This window comes from Lepeophtheirus salmonis, chromosome 6 (assembly GCF_016086655.4).
Source record: "Lepeophtheirus salmonis chromosome 6, UVic_Lsal_1.4, whole genome shotgun sequence".
Taxonomy (NCBI): Eukaryota; Metazoa; Arthropoda; class Copepoda; order Siphonostomatoida; family Caligidae; genus Lepeophtheirus; species Lepeophtheirus salmonis.
In genome coordinates, this window is record NC_052136.2 from 15930880 (window position 1) to 15945993 (window position 15114).

Consider the following 15114-nt stretch of genomic DNA (forward strand, 5'->3'; position numbering starts at 1 on the left):
AATTTTGAATCAAAAAGAAAAATTCTACTTTAAAAAATTGCGTATGTTAGGAGGAACCAATTAACTGAAAGAAATTAACGTATGAGTGCCTGAAAGGAAAGTTTTCAGAAATGTACAAAACAGAGTGAAAAGATCCAAACCCGGAAGTAGAAAAATTACATAGATGGGCTTAAAGTATTTTAGAATATATTATTTATATCAAGTCATCATCCTTTTGCAAAATAATTAATTAAATGTTATATTGTAAATAAATAGTATATATATCTTTTTCTGATAAGGTTGACATTGAAATCCAAAGGAACTAGACGATTTAATAAACTCTTTACATTCATAGATGGGTTAAAGGTTCTTAAAAATGTATTTTCTATTATATGTATGGGCTTCATCGTTGCATAATTTTTCTGTTCATCTGTTAATTTCTGAAAAATTTACTTGCTAACACAAAATTGCTAATTTATTTGTTTGAATACGTTCATATTTAAAAAAAACCTAAATTACTACCGAATGATAAATTTTTGTAATGAAATTTAAATGGGTAAGAAACAACTTTTATTTTTACAAAAAGTATGTAACTTTAAAAAAAAATCTTGCATCTTTTAACATCGCATCATTTGAATCTATGAATCAAACCAATCATAACGGAATAGATCCAATAAAGTAAGTATTAAAAAATTATGAAAATTGAAATAAAAAAAACCCTAGCAATTTAAATAGGTTAAAATATATGGAATCTAGATATGGCATACTAAGTTTTAGAAGACTTACTAAAATATAAGCAAAGTGAAGATTTGAGTAATATAATTTATGAACTATTCATCAAATATGAAGATCGTTAAGAATTTAGACATTCTTAATTGATTTATAAATTGTTAAAAAACCAGGGAAATCGATTTCTAATTTATAAAATCAAACGTGATATTGAACACATATTTCATAACATAAATGATGGTCCTTCATATCAATTTGAATGTGAGTAATTTGAGGCATTGGTGATTTTTGATAAATGATAGTACATTCATTTGTAAAAGTTTGAGACCACGTTTGATATTTCGTCTAATTCAATAGTAATCGTTTACTTGACGTGTTTGAACGCGTATTATAGAAGCATGGTACGTGGCATGTTCCACTGGGTCTAGCAAGTGTGTTGATTAACCTGTTGCCTAATGGTGCTTGCAAGAAACGGTTGTGATCACATGTAGTAAATTATTTTCTTTAAAAATGGGCAAAAAAGCTACTTTTTCTGATTTTCTAGGACTAAAATAGTTACGTTACACTATAAAGGCTATTCTGAACGTGAAGTTGCCGTAAAGATGTACTGTAGCAAAACAACTTTTCACACTAACATCAGTTATTTTCAAAATTTGGGATTAAATGGGCAAAAAGAAAATAGGGCGCTTAAGAAAAACTTCCACGGAGATAACTAACGCCATAGTCAGATTTGCTGTTAGAAGATCTCTCACTAGTTCCTACAAAAAAAAAATCTGTATTAAGCACTATTTCTGATCTTTTGAATAAATTGTTCATATATTGTTTTATTTCTTAAATACGTTCTTTTTCTGCTAAAAATAAGAAAATATTCCATGTGGTCTTAAAGATTTGCAATAAATGTATATACAAGTACAATTTATTCATTTATATGGAAATAGATACTAAATTTACCAAAATTAACATAATTCAAATTCTATCACAAATTAATACTTAAAATTATGGAAATTTTAAATTACAAAACTTCTAACTAGCTCTCATTTTCCATTAATATAGAATCTTTGTCACATCATAAATATCCATGTACTGTAGGTAGACTATAACTGCAAGCATCATCAAAATTAAAACTGTATATTTTCTCATATATAGGGTGCAACATCATAACTTCCTTTTTTTTAAAAGGCAATAAAACAAGTTTTATAGATGAAACACTAGTATTTTTGTTTTATAAAGAAAGTATACATTTAAAGTTTTGTTTTAGACAGTGTTGAAAGCTGAACGACGTCTCCCATAGTCCATCCACGGAAAAAAACCAAACAATTTCGGTTTTTAATAGCCTTTGGCTCCTTCATTGAGAGTTTTTAGAGAAATAATAATATATATACTCATTAATGATAAGATAATTGGTATTGTATCTTATTATGAATTTATGGATGATTAGGTAATTAGTAATTGGGAATTCTTCAAAAGATTTTAAAAACGTTGGTTTTTTTAAAATAAATCCGTTTTCAACTACAATATTTGGCCAAATTGTACTAATTTAAACTTCTTGTACGATACCAAATCAAATAGCAACAAATTTAGTTATTTGTGTTCAATTAATTTGGCAAATTTTAAATTATAAAAAAGAATTGAAAAAATATTTTTTTATATCTGATAATTTTAAGTAATTTTCAAAGTTTCGTAAATCCAGCAGAAATGTTTTGTATATTTAATAAGTTGGTCCTCGTATATCTAAGAAAAGTTTAAAATCTACAATGAAACTACGACCACTCTGTGACTTCTCTTACCAGTTATGTTCCCGCACCCTGTAGAAAAAACCTTGGTCAACATGTTATAACTCTTCATATAGCCAATATATAATTAATTTTATTTGTAAAGTGAGTGATATATGATACTAAATCAATATTATAATCTTACTTCTAAATACATAAGTAATAATAAGAAAACCTTATTAATATATTTTTTCAATTCACTGCAAATGTCGTTTTTTCATGATTAATTAACTTTAAATAAACATTTTGATTCTAGTTTATTGAAGTGATAATGAAACAAGTAAAAAACTATATATATTATGATTTTTATAGCGTGACCTTTAGATATTGTATAATAAACATTAGTGTATGTAGTATGTACCTCCACACCATCTAAGTGAATATTAAGCTATATTAATTTAAAAGATTATTATATTATATAAATATTTATTCAATTTACAGCTTTTGAATATATTTTTCCCTAATTAGCTTAACATCCGGTTTGACACAATATTATATAAGGATTAAAGTAGACTTGTGTTGAAAATGGTTCGAAGAACGATTTCTTACGACTAATTTTGGTTTGATTTTGGTCTCGTCCGTAAATAAATGTATAATTGTTTTCAAAATATAAAACAATTTTTCTTAATCTCACTTGATAGAAGGATATTCTATCAGTTATCGGAGTCTTACACATTTGAAACACTTTAAACTTCTGATGACATCATTCCTTTGGAATTTTCCGATTTGGAAAAACATATTATGTCACTAACAATTTATGTTCAAAATGTCTAGAACAAATTTTAAATGAGATCAATAAAAGTAATTTTGTATGGCAACGATCCACCGGGTTCGCCATATGTTTTAGTGTATCTATTTTTTTTCTTTCTAAGTAACATTACTCAATATTAATTTCTTGCACTTTGATTAAGCTGTCATATGTTTGTCATACGATACAACATTACCTTTATTGTATCCAGCAAACTTTCCTCCAAATAGAAACCGAAAAAAGGCTCGAAATTATGTAATAGCTAGCCAGATAGGCCAATCTACCACTGCTATTTATATTTTATCTATTATCATTCTTTTTTCACAATTTACCGAGTGGTCCATTAAAACTCAACAAAATAAAGTTTATTTTCTTATAATTATAAGAATAAGTCCGGTATAAGCCCAACTGCGTGGAGTGTGCGAATGGACATATTTATATCAGGTTCAATTCTCATTTTCTCAACTTGTACGTAAGCTAGTAAGCTCAGACTTGTTTTGTTTTGTAACTAATTGTTATTGTTTTAAAATATTGAAATATAAATTAATTTTAATCACTTAACCTTCATTAATTCTTGAATTTTATAAAATGTATAAAATGAACACATACTCCTATATATTTCATAATTTTTTAAATCTTAAATAGTTTGATGTATTTTATTCCATACTGTATAGTAATGTTGCTTCGTAATATTGTATTAAAAGTATATCTATACATTTGTGTTTATATATGCTAAAAAACATTTATACATGGAAATAACACAATGACCAATATATATACGACAAGGTAGTAACAAAAAATTGTATTCCTGTCCTTAGATAATTTGAATATAAGTATAGTATGACTTACTACTTGTTTGTTATGAAATAGTGGTGATGTATCAAATGATATGGAGGGGATCAACAGCTGATATAAAAATACAAATATATTATTAACTACTTCTTACAACTAGTCAAATAATTTATTTAATTATATTAATTTTTTTTTTAAATCACATAATCTTACAAGGCAAAATTATTAAATATTTATTAATATTATAAAAAAAACAAAAATTAAAATCGAACTTTTTTTAAAGTTGAAATATTAGCAAATGCAATTGAAAAAAATTTAATTTCCTAATCATGATTTTTCTATGATTAGACCTATTTTGTAGGAACTATATTCAAGATGGACTAATAATTTATTTTTTGAACGCTGGAATGTTTCTTATTGATTGTTATTACTTTGAATTTTCATTTATATATTTATTTTATTTGGAAAAGGAACCCCGAATCAAAATAATACTCTACAATCCTGATTTTTAGAAAAAAAGCTTAAAGGCAAAAAATCATACAATTTAAAATTTTAGTATTGATTTTCTGGTGAATATATGGACAATAATGCATTATGATAATTGGTGATAATGGAAAAAAAAATACTTAAAAAAATAAACAAAATAATGATGAATAAAGTTTTAACTGAATTGGACAACCTTTAAAATATAATCGATTTTCCTCAAATTTAATATGGGATATTTTTATTATAGTGCGACAATTTCTCATTACCTCAGGTTATCGATTTTTACCACTTTAGTTTTGTACCCCCTCTAATGTACATATATATGTATTTTTTTCTATTGCATTACTTGATAAATTAAGATGAAAATTTATAACATATGCAATCTTAATTTTACATCTATGTATTATTCATATTCAAATTACTCATTCTTAACAACCAATCAAGGATTAATTATTGACAATTGTTCTTTGTATCAAAGTAAAAGAAAAGATTATATTCTGTTATACGTGACCTATCATATCTTTTAAACAAATATTTTGATGATATGTAGACAAAATTAAACTAGAAACCCTCTCACATATCTCTCATAATCATTAATGATATAAAATTAGTAAAGTAATACTTCCATAAATTAACGTTAATGATAATGATTATTACCGACATATAAAAAAAAAAAACAAGGACAAATGCCTTTTGAATTCAAATGGTCAATTTCACGTGTTTATAAATATCACTCAACTGCTTTACGATAAAAAATGTTTTATATGGTTCAAACTTTCAAAATGGAATAATTACAAATGTGTTTATATTCAGCCTAATTTGAACTTTAAGTTACTCTGCATTCCTCGATTTTGAAGTGCGATTATTTTTAGATACCATAAATAATATAGTTTTATTGAATATATGAAGAAAAAAAAATCTTCTCTCAGAAGATTTTAAATTCATTTTTTATAACATATGTAATGAGTACCATTACGATGTTTGTATGAACTAAAGTACTTAAATTATACAATTAACCTAGGCTCAATAAGCAGTATCTGTTTTTTTTTTTTGAAGAAACTGAACTATTTAGGGAGATATTTATTTGTAAATATAATTACTTTTTGTACAAACGATTAAAAATTGTGAAAAATATAAGTTATTAGAAAATGACTAATTAATAATAATAAAATATTAATTTCTACAACTCAAATAAAACATCAGTACGGCCAAATGTAAAATAACTCTCAACTTTGGACCCCCCCACACTAATTGTTTGCCGGATTAGGTATCCTACTGTAATCCGTCTTGAACGTGTTCTAAGGATAGTGCATTGTTCAGCCAGCTGCCAATATCTGAATTTATTAAAAAACTGGAGAGACTGGAGACGGAATGTCCTTGAAAAATTGGAATTTTGTCTAAAAGCTGTTCCTTCTCAATAATAAATTTAGGAAATTCATAAACCAGATGAAGTGGCTTTTCATCTCATAAACCAGACCCACCACATAGTGAGCTAACTTCATGGTGTTAGCGTAGGAGACAATGCCCAGTGATAAACTGAACCAAGGAGCTCAGATTTCCTTTCAAAAAATCCAATACATTCTTGCACCTCCCAAGTCCAACTATTTGGAGCATCGCACGGCTTTGACGGCAATAGTCAAGGTTCAAACCAAAGTGTCTGGCATTTGTCTATGTAATGGGCAGATACATCATACCTAGTAGAGGTAGAGAAGTACCTCACTAGCCAACGAACTCAAAAGAGTTTTCGTATTTCGGGAAAGGAAATCATTTGCTTATATTGATCAATTTGCTTCAATTACTACCTGAGAGTTTGACCAGATTCAAAATCCTCAAGGACCCTATTTCTCATGATTTTCTTTAATCCAAGAAGGAGCCTCGTTAATGGCAAGTACCTCGGCTTGGAAAATAGTGTTTTGAGGAGTGAGGTTTAAGGATGCCCCACCTATTTTATCACCTTTAGTGATTACAAATCCCGAACCCAGGCCTTGTTTGCTCTTTGTTCCACCTGGGAATATATGAGTTTGGTCTTCAATCTCCTTATCAAGAAAGTTGTATTTCCATATTTTCGTTGGATTTACTCCGTCCTTTTAGAGGTTAGGAAACAGACTGGGGATAATTATGTCTTGAGCAGAACTAGATCGAACACTCTACGTTTTGAGATGACGCAATTTATTATTGCTTTTTTCGTAGGTATTGACGATGCACTGACGAGCCATTGTTGCAAAACACTGTGCACCCAAGAAAAGGGGGGAAATTCCAAAGAATACCTCCAACCACCGTATGGGTGTTGAACACATAGGATGACAGAGACCAAGCATTCCTAGTCTCTGGATTTTGGCAATAATAGTTTGTTGCCCTGACGTAATATTGTAGAAAATGACTAATTCGTCAATTTGAAAGATAAATCTTCCTCCCATTTCAATGCCTAAGATTAACTTTAATAACCACATGGTTAGCCTACTTTCAATATTTATGGGATGCCTATAAATCGCCAAGATATTGTAAACTTTATTTAACTATTTTTCAGTGAAGAGCAACAATAGCATGGCATCAAAATTATAAATACAGATAAATAATTGTTTTGGAAAGAAATTTATGATTTATTTCACTCATATAGTGTTTTTTTTTTTTTTGACATAAACTAAATTGTTAAATGGATATCTGTCATAAGGACAAAAAGAATCTATCTGAAAAGGTCAATCTTTCACTATTTTAATTCTGGTATCTGGAAACTAGTGAGAAGGTAAATCCAAGATATTGATTTTGTAAAAATAATTTATTTGTAATAAAGTCATTCTACTGCTAGTATTGAGATCTCACTCAGGATTAACTTACACATCTTAATTAACTAAAAATTATATTTAGTATTGAAAAAAACAATTTATCCTCTCTGCAGGACTGTGTACCTCAACAATTTGTAGTATTCCCTTCTGTCCACTCTCTCTTTAACTTTGAAAAAGAACAGCGGCTTTTTCTTCCCGTCTCTGGTGATGACGCACAGGACCATCACTTGGACCTAGTGCTAGATACCAAAGATTCTCTGAGCCTATTCTCTTATTTCTACAAGGAAACCAATCCTTTTCCTGTTCACAACACCGTCCATCAGGAATATGCTATTGTCTGAGATATCTGGATTTTGTCGCTAATCCTCTTGAGGTAGGAGATCATAATTTTGCACCTTTCAAGCATAGTTAGTCCACAAAGGCAGTGAGGAGATCCTACATATAATTTCAGACTCAGGTTGTCATGAACGGCATTATAAATGGCCTTTGGGTGAATTCCATCTATTTGGACATCTACCGGATTGAAGTTGAATCTTCTTTGATCTTTCCCTCCATATTGTTACTGAAGTTCACGGAAAGCTTTAAGATATGACCACCATTGGAGTCTTAAGGGACTTTTTGTTGTTATATTTAGTCCAGATGGAGATGCCAACGGTCTTTGCAGCCTTTTTGTCACTGACATTGGCGTGGAAGAGATCCCAGACACGGTATCTGTTTTTGTTCTTTTTGCTCCAACACATTTAAACTTAGAGAAATGGGATAAAAACAGAACTTGTATATTTTTGTTTCAGCTGTCGTAAGTTTGTGTGATGAAACCTCGTCATGATAAAATCAAAGGAAATAAAAAAACTAAACTATCGACTTTAAAGCGAACAAATAAAATATACCAAACCTTTCTTCAAAATTGCAAAATTTACCAATTTTTGGTAAAAAATTTTTTTACAAAAGCAAAAATTTGCATTTTTAAGGTAATTTTAATAGCATATTAAAAAAAATTCTGCCAATAAGATCTATTTGAAACAAATTCGAGGCAATTTTACAAAATTTGTGGTGCAGAAACTCCCAGTTGACTAATGGAGTGTTAATATTTTATAAGATATTTAAAAACACTAGAATACAACTAGACATGCCGTTACGTACTCAAATTACAAAAGTGTATCCTCAAAATACCAACTCCTTAAATCATCTTGTCAAATAATTTTCAAAACGTCTGCGATTGATTTATTTCAATTATTTTGGACTTCTTTAGATTAAAGTGTACTTCTTAGACACGCTTCTTAAAGCAAGCACATTGATTATCGATATAAGAAGTTTTAAATGCGTGAACACATATACAAAAGTATGCAAGTATATATGCGAATTAAAAACCCGTCATCAGAATGCATTTGAAACAAACAAATACTTTTTCGCAGACAATAAATCAATTTTGTTTTCAATTAATCACGGAAAGATATGTATACAAATGTATTTAAGCTATATTTATGCTTCTGAATAATGGTCAAAAATAAGTTATGGAACAATGTGTGAAAAAGGTGGGGCTGTCTGTTGAATACGAAATAAGTAAGGTTAAATCATTTTCCTTTGCTGTAACTGTATAGTCTACATTTAATTCAAATAAAGTTATTTGTTTAATTATATCTTATTTGCATGTTTTACTGTTTATTCTAAACACTATACAAATTGCTTCATGTATAAATGTGCAAAAAACACATATAAGACTGTCTGGACTAATATATAATTTTTGACAGGAGCAACGAATTATTGTCTATTTATTCAGGATTGTATAAAATTTACATATAAATTTCTGCATCCAATTTTAGTACAAGAGGCTTTTATTACGAAGCTCAAAATTCATAACCAGAGTGAAAGCGATATATCATATCAAATAATACAAATTTGTATCAGAAAACTTTATTCTTTTAGGAAACAACTGTAGTTTTTTGCACATAATACTAATAGTTTTGCAGCAAAATTTTGTACACTCCCCCCTTGATCCCTGTTGTTAGGGGTTTCACAAAAAAAACAATTGAAACTGATGATACATCCTTCATATTTCTTTAATTAACAGTTTTTTTAGGATTTTGTTTTTTGGAAGAGTGTCTTTTGTTCCTTAGTAAGTTGATAAGATTTTTAAACCTTTTAACGATAATGGCGTGTGCCTACATACATATAAATCTTTTACCCTAACTTAATTGATATGTTCTGTAAGTCCATTCGTTTTAGACGATTGGATAAATTAAAACATAAATTAAAGCATTTAATTGATTCAAGAACAAGTGTTGCATTAATTGAGTGAGTATCGATAGGAATGAGAAGGGAACCTTAAGGTCAGTTGTTATTCTAAAGTGTTGTGAATAACAATACACCGGATATATGATTTAGTTACATGAAAATATCATTGCATTGTTGAATTATCATATAGAATGACAAAGGTTTGTATACATGGCGAGCTAATTCAAAATAGGAAAAATGGCACGTCAACACACGACAAGATATAAGGATTATTCTAAAAATTGAGTGTCGAATACATTTGTATTGCTTGAATAGTTTTCATCAATTCTCAATAAAAGGTCAATCTTACAAAATCTTTTAAAGCGCCTCAAATTTCATTTCAAGTAACCAAAATTGATCGTTACAATTAAAGAATGAGAAATATAACCAAATATAAGTTTCTTCAGTCTAATAATTTTTTTTAAATATTGGGTAACTTAACTTAGGAACAAATTTGAATACAGAGTTTATTATTGACTCAAATATGGTAATTAAATAATGACTTTTGTGTACACTGGCAAGAAAAAGTAATGAAAAATACTTTATGACTTTATCAATATTTGTTACTTTGACCGGATAAAAATTATTCAGAAAAAATATATCCATAATACATTTTTTAATAATTTGTATTTAAAAATCCCCATTTTGTATCCATCTGAAAAGTGGTTTACTGACAGAGTCTGTACAGGTACACTTAAAGTGTCTTCTATTATGAAAACAAAGGAGTGTTGTTGTTCTTTAAAGGTAGATGAGGAGACGACATCTCACATTTTATATGACTACAAGGCTCTCCTGGCAGCTTTCAACGTCGTTGCCAAGGAGGGTGAATCATCTTTTGTAGGAAAAATTCTGAGGGACGACTTTTTCGCTCAGACGTCTCCAAAAAAAGATCCTACATCATGCAGTTATAACAAAAGTACAAGATTACCATATTTCACTTAAAGCCATTAATGACGGCACAAATTTTCCTTAGGAAAACATCGATATAGACTATAATAGATTTTTATTCCATGTTTAAAAAAAAATAATATGAAACTTATAGTTTTTTAATTGGTAGTTTTTATATGAATTTTATTTATCGCAACGTATTTATTAAGGATGATTGACGGTTCTGTAGATTATAAATGCTTTTATTTTGTTAGTTTATTAAATTTGTACAAAAAAAAAAATGGTAATTTAAAAAAAATAGTAAAGCACACCCACAGACATTTCTAACTTTTTATGTGTCAAAAACAAACTAAAATGCAAACATTATGGACGGTGTCCGGTAATTTTCCCTTAAACTATTTTGCCTGAAGATAAATTGCCTGAAAATTATTCTGCCAACTGGAAATTTCTCCTTAATATAGAAATAAATGAGTTTGATATGTTGCTTTAGTATATTTGTCAATCCATAAGTCTTTTCTAGTATGAATAATCCATAATGTTTAATGATAGTTAATAACAGAGTAGTGATTCGCACTTCCTCTATTCGAATCCTTGCCATGTTTCTTTATTTTTGTTTTTCTTATTACATTAATTTTATTACCTATTTTACCTCTGGTTAATATTCATTACATAGTGAGATTCTGTTGCTGGATGTATTGAAAGTTTGTGGTATGATTCTGTCATTTTTTCATCATAAAAAAACATATAATGCGTATTTTCCGGGTGGTCCATTGAAATCTGCACACTTACTATTTCAATAAATAATGAAGGTTGAGAGGTTGAAGTTAATTCATATTTCGATATATTATAGCATAAACAAATAGTTACAAAAAAAAAACTTAATCTCTTTAGCTTACGTACAAGTTGAGAAATGATATTTGAACGTGAATGACTGACTTCCATTAATGCCCTCTAAGCAATTTGAGGTCTCCTGGAAAACTGTTTACGCCATCAGCCATTCGAAAACGTAAGAAAAGAAAAAAAGCACTGCCTAAAAGGCCGAACTGGACCTGGAGGAGTTAAAGAAAACATCCCAGGCGAATCATCTCAAGTCCATGAGGACCCATGCAAGCGATTTCGGGGTTTCACACATCAGACTGTTCAGGGAGCTATAAAAAAGGGGCTGGTAAGAGCCTTGTGAGGGTGGAGATGCGAGTTTTGACACCAACAATGAAAAGAATCCATCTTCTTTGTTGTAATACATTTTTGAATAAGTCTTTTGAGTTCTTTGGAATTGTTTTTAGATACTTTTTAGATACCCTCATACCAGCTTTTTCGACCAAACCTTTTATGTTCATGTTAAGGGAAAGGTCTGCTGTATCCTTGATCCAAACTCGGAGTCCCTGAAACCCACTGTCAGCCAGCACTGGGGCGCCATGAAAGAGGACTATATCCATAGTTGGTGCCAGCCCTTCTTTCCACCGCCTGGAAGCTATCATTACCGCTATGGGGTGCTACATTAATGATTAACATCACTCAGACGCACATCTATTTATAGTTTTGATTTTGTTGAAATTATTAAGGTAATAAATTAATTATATGTTGTTGAAGTTTAAAATTAAAAGTGTGCAGATTTTAATGGATTGCTCGGTTCAGTATTACACTTAACATATTTTGATTAAAAAATGAATTTTAACCAAAAAAGCTATACCATATAAATCTCATTTATGTATTTATAAAGAGAAATATCTTTTCAATAAAATGACTGTAAGCCAAATATCTTAATGCAAAACCGTTTAAGGCAAAATGGCTCAAGGCAAAATAATTGATTGCAGAGTTACATAGTGCCGTTGTGGACATGTGTACCGACATAACAAAACAATTAAATTGGGAATTGAATTTGGAATTAGAAAATAACACTTTCTTTTTTGTCATCCCTTGTATCTTAGTTATCAACTAAAAAAACATAATCAAAAGCTTACCAAAATCATTCCAATAATAGAATTCTTCATATAAGTAAATTTATGATGTAAATGAATGCAATCTAGCTGAAACTTGATATGGAAAAAAAGGTTATTTGAACGTAATACACACACCCTTCTCAAATGGAATATTATTATACTCATAAAGAATGTTCTATTGTACCTATTTGTACTAAAAATAATACCTATTTTGACTTTTCGTATTCATTCATTTAATTTTCGCTATTGGGTACTTACACAAAATATGTCAATACGAAACAAGTGATTCATGAAGGCCTTGGTTCTACATGCTGCAATTTGATAGTATCCTTCTATATAGGTTTTTTGACTAAATTTAGAGGGATTTTGATAAATTTACGTTCAAATAATATGAAGCAACTCTATTAATAAAAAAAGTGTGCTTTGTCAGCCTTTACCTACAAGAGGAAAAAATTATTTTTTATTGTCTAATTTACTTTATTGCTTTTAAAGTAATATTTAAAGTTTTTTCCCCTTAATCATCGTTTATTTAAGTCTATTTGTTCTTTTAAAAAAGAAACAGAATGTTTGTTGCTTAATTTATGTTTCTTGTGTGAATTAATCATATTGAAATCAAGAAGAGCAAATCCACTAAGGGTTAAAATGAAAAACCATATAACATTGTTTTTTGTTTTTTTTTAAATTGAATATCAATAATGTACTTTAAGGCTGTCAAAATGTAATAATCATAATAGTAATTCAATATATTTGAAAGATATTGATCCGAGAATGAAAAATTCAAACTTATAGAAATTAGTCCAGATTTATAATGACATTTACTTTTAAAGTCATTAAATTAAGAATATTGTTGGTAGGGATTTCATAAATATTGCGTTTCCTGTTGTCTTCATCTGCTTCTAGGACGATAAGACTTATCCCATACTGCAAATAAAGTGCAAAAAGGGTACAAATCTGAAGCAGAACTGCCAGTGCTTGGGATTTTCCCCCAGATCTTGGGGTTTGGTTAAGAAAATTTATATAATCTTAGGCTTTTGTATATAATTTGCTAATAAAGAACAATTACAATGGTATTTTATTACATATTTGTTTCAAGCGTATAAGCTTGTGGATATAGTATTGTACTTTATATTACAAATAAGTTGAAAACCTTTTTAAAATTATATGTTTTAACAAAATACGCACCTTGAGGAAATTTCAAGAGATTGTAATCACAAACTTATTTTATAATTTATGCAAATTTTTTTGCAAAGGGTAAACAAACTTCAGTCAAAGAATTTAAGCATACATGTTTTGTGTATGATGATATGATGAGAGTATAAAAAATTAATGATTTTCTTTGTTTAAGATCTCGTAGTGCAGTCAGCTGAACTGTAACCATTTGATCCGAATAATCACAGTAATAATAAAAATGAAACTTACCTAAAAGGAAAAACATCAAACATTTGATGATAACCCGTTTGATGAAATTACCGATAGAAAGTTAAAACATGATTATTTAAAGTTCATTTGTAGAAGTATTTATTTTCGATAAAATTGTAATTTTTGCAAAAATAAGGTTACTAGATTTTAATGTATCCTAAATCATCAATATTTCATCACTATCTACTATTCCCTTAGTTGTTAATTTTCTTTTACATGCAACAAAACAAACAGAAAACATCCTTGATTGTCAAAAAAGGCTCTACCATTTATGTTCAGCCAACCATTTGCAAATATCTATAGAAATTCCATGAATAAAGATAGTAAAATAAACCCTTTTATTAATAATCTTGAAACTGTGTGTTTTGTTTTTTTTAAATTATTATTATTAATTCTTGGGTTTTAAATAGTTTTACCATGGATTTTGTTAAAAAGTTCAATGGCAACCCTTCTGTGTTCACGTTTGGGACAAGACATTTTTGGCCTCCATCTTTAGCTAGCCTTGCCCCTATCGACTTACATGTAATGGTATAGTCAATAGGGAGGCTGATACAGTTTCCAGGCTTAACAAGGACTCCCTGACGGCAGTTCCATTTGTTTCCAGACATTGTGCGTACTTGCTTCAAATTTGTGATGAAGTGCTACCAGCAAGTTGTTCAAAACAAGGGCAAGGACATTGAAGGATATATATCGATCAATTTTAAGACACATTGAGCCGGTAAAAAAAAACCAATAATAAATATTATAATACTAACTCAAGTATGTAGTAGCATAATCTCTTTGACGGAACTATAATTTGGGATCACCTCGTACAATACCGAAGCGGAGAAATATTTAACAATATGCAATTTCGATTAAATAACTCAAAAACTAAAGACGTGGGATAACTTAAATTCGTACAACATGTTAAATCAAATGTCTAGGTAGAACAATTTTAGAACCAATTAAACATTTATGATATTTAAGAGTGATAATGAAATTTGTAACACTGGGGTCATATATTAACCGACTTTGGTTAGAAAGGCGCTTAAAAAGTAGCAAAAACCAATTTCTTACATTCAAAGATTTTGGTAAAAAGTTATACACTTAAATAAAAATGTATTGCAAATTTACAATATATTATGCATGTACAATCATTTTTGTAATCTTAGGAAAAAAGTCCCCCCCCCCCAAAAAAAATCCAGATTGTTAATCATGAAATGATTGACATGTCCCATTTCATATATATTGAAATAAAGAAATTGGAATTTCAGCCGGAATATTGTTTGCTTTATTTTGTCTTCTTCTAAGAATTTAAGTGTATATTG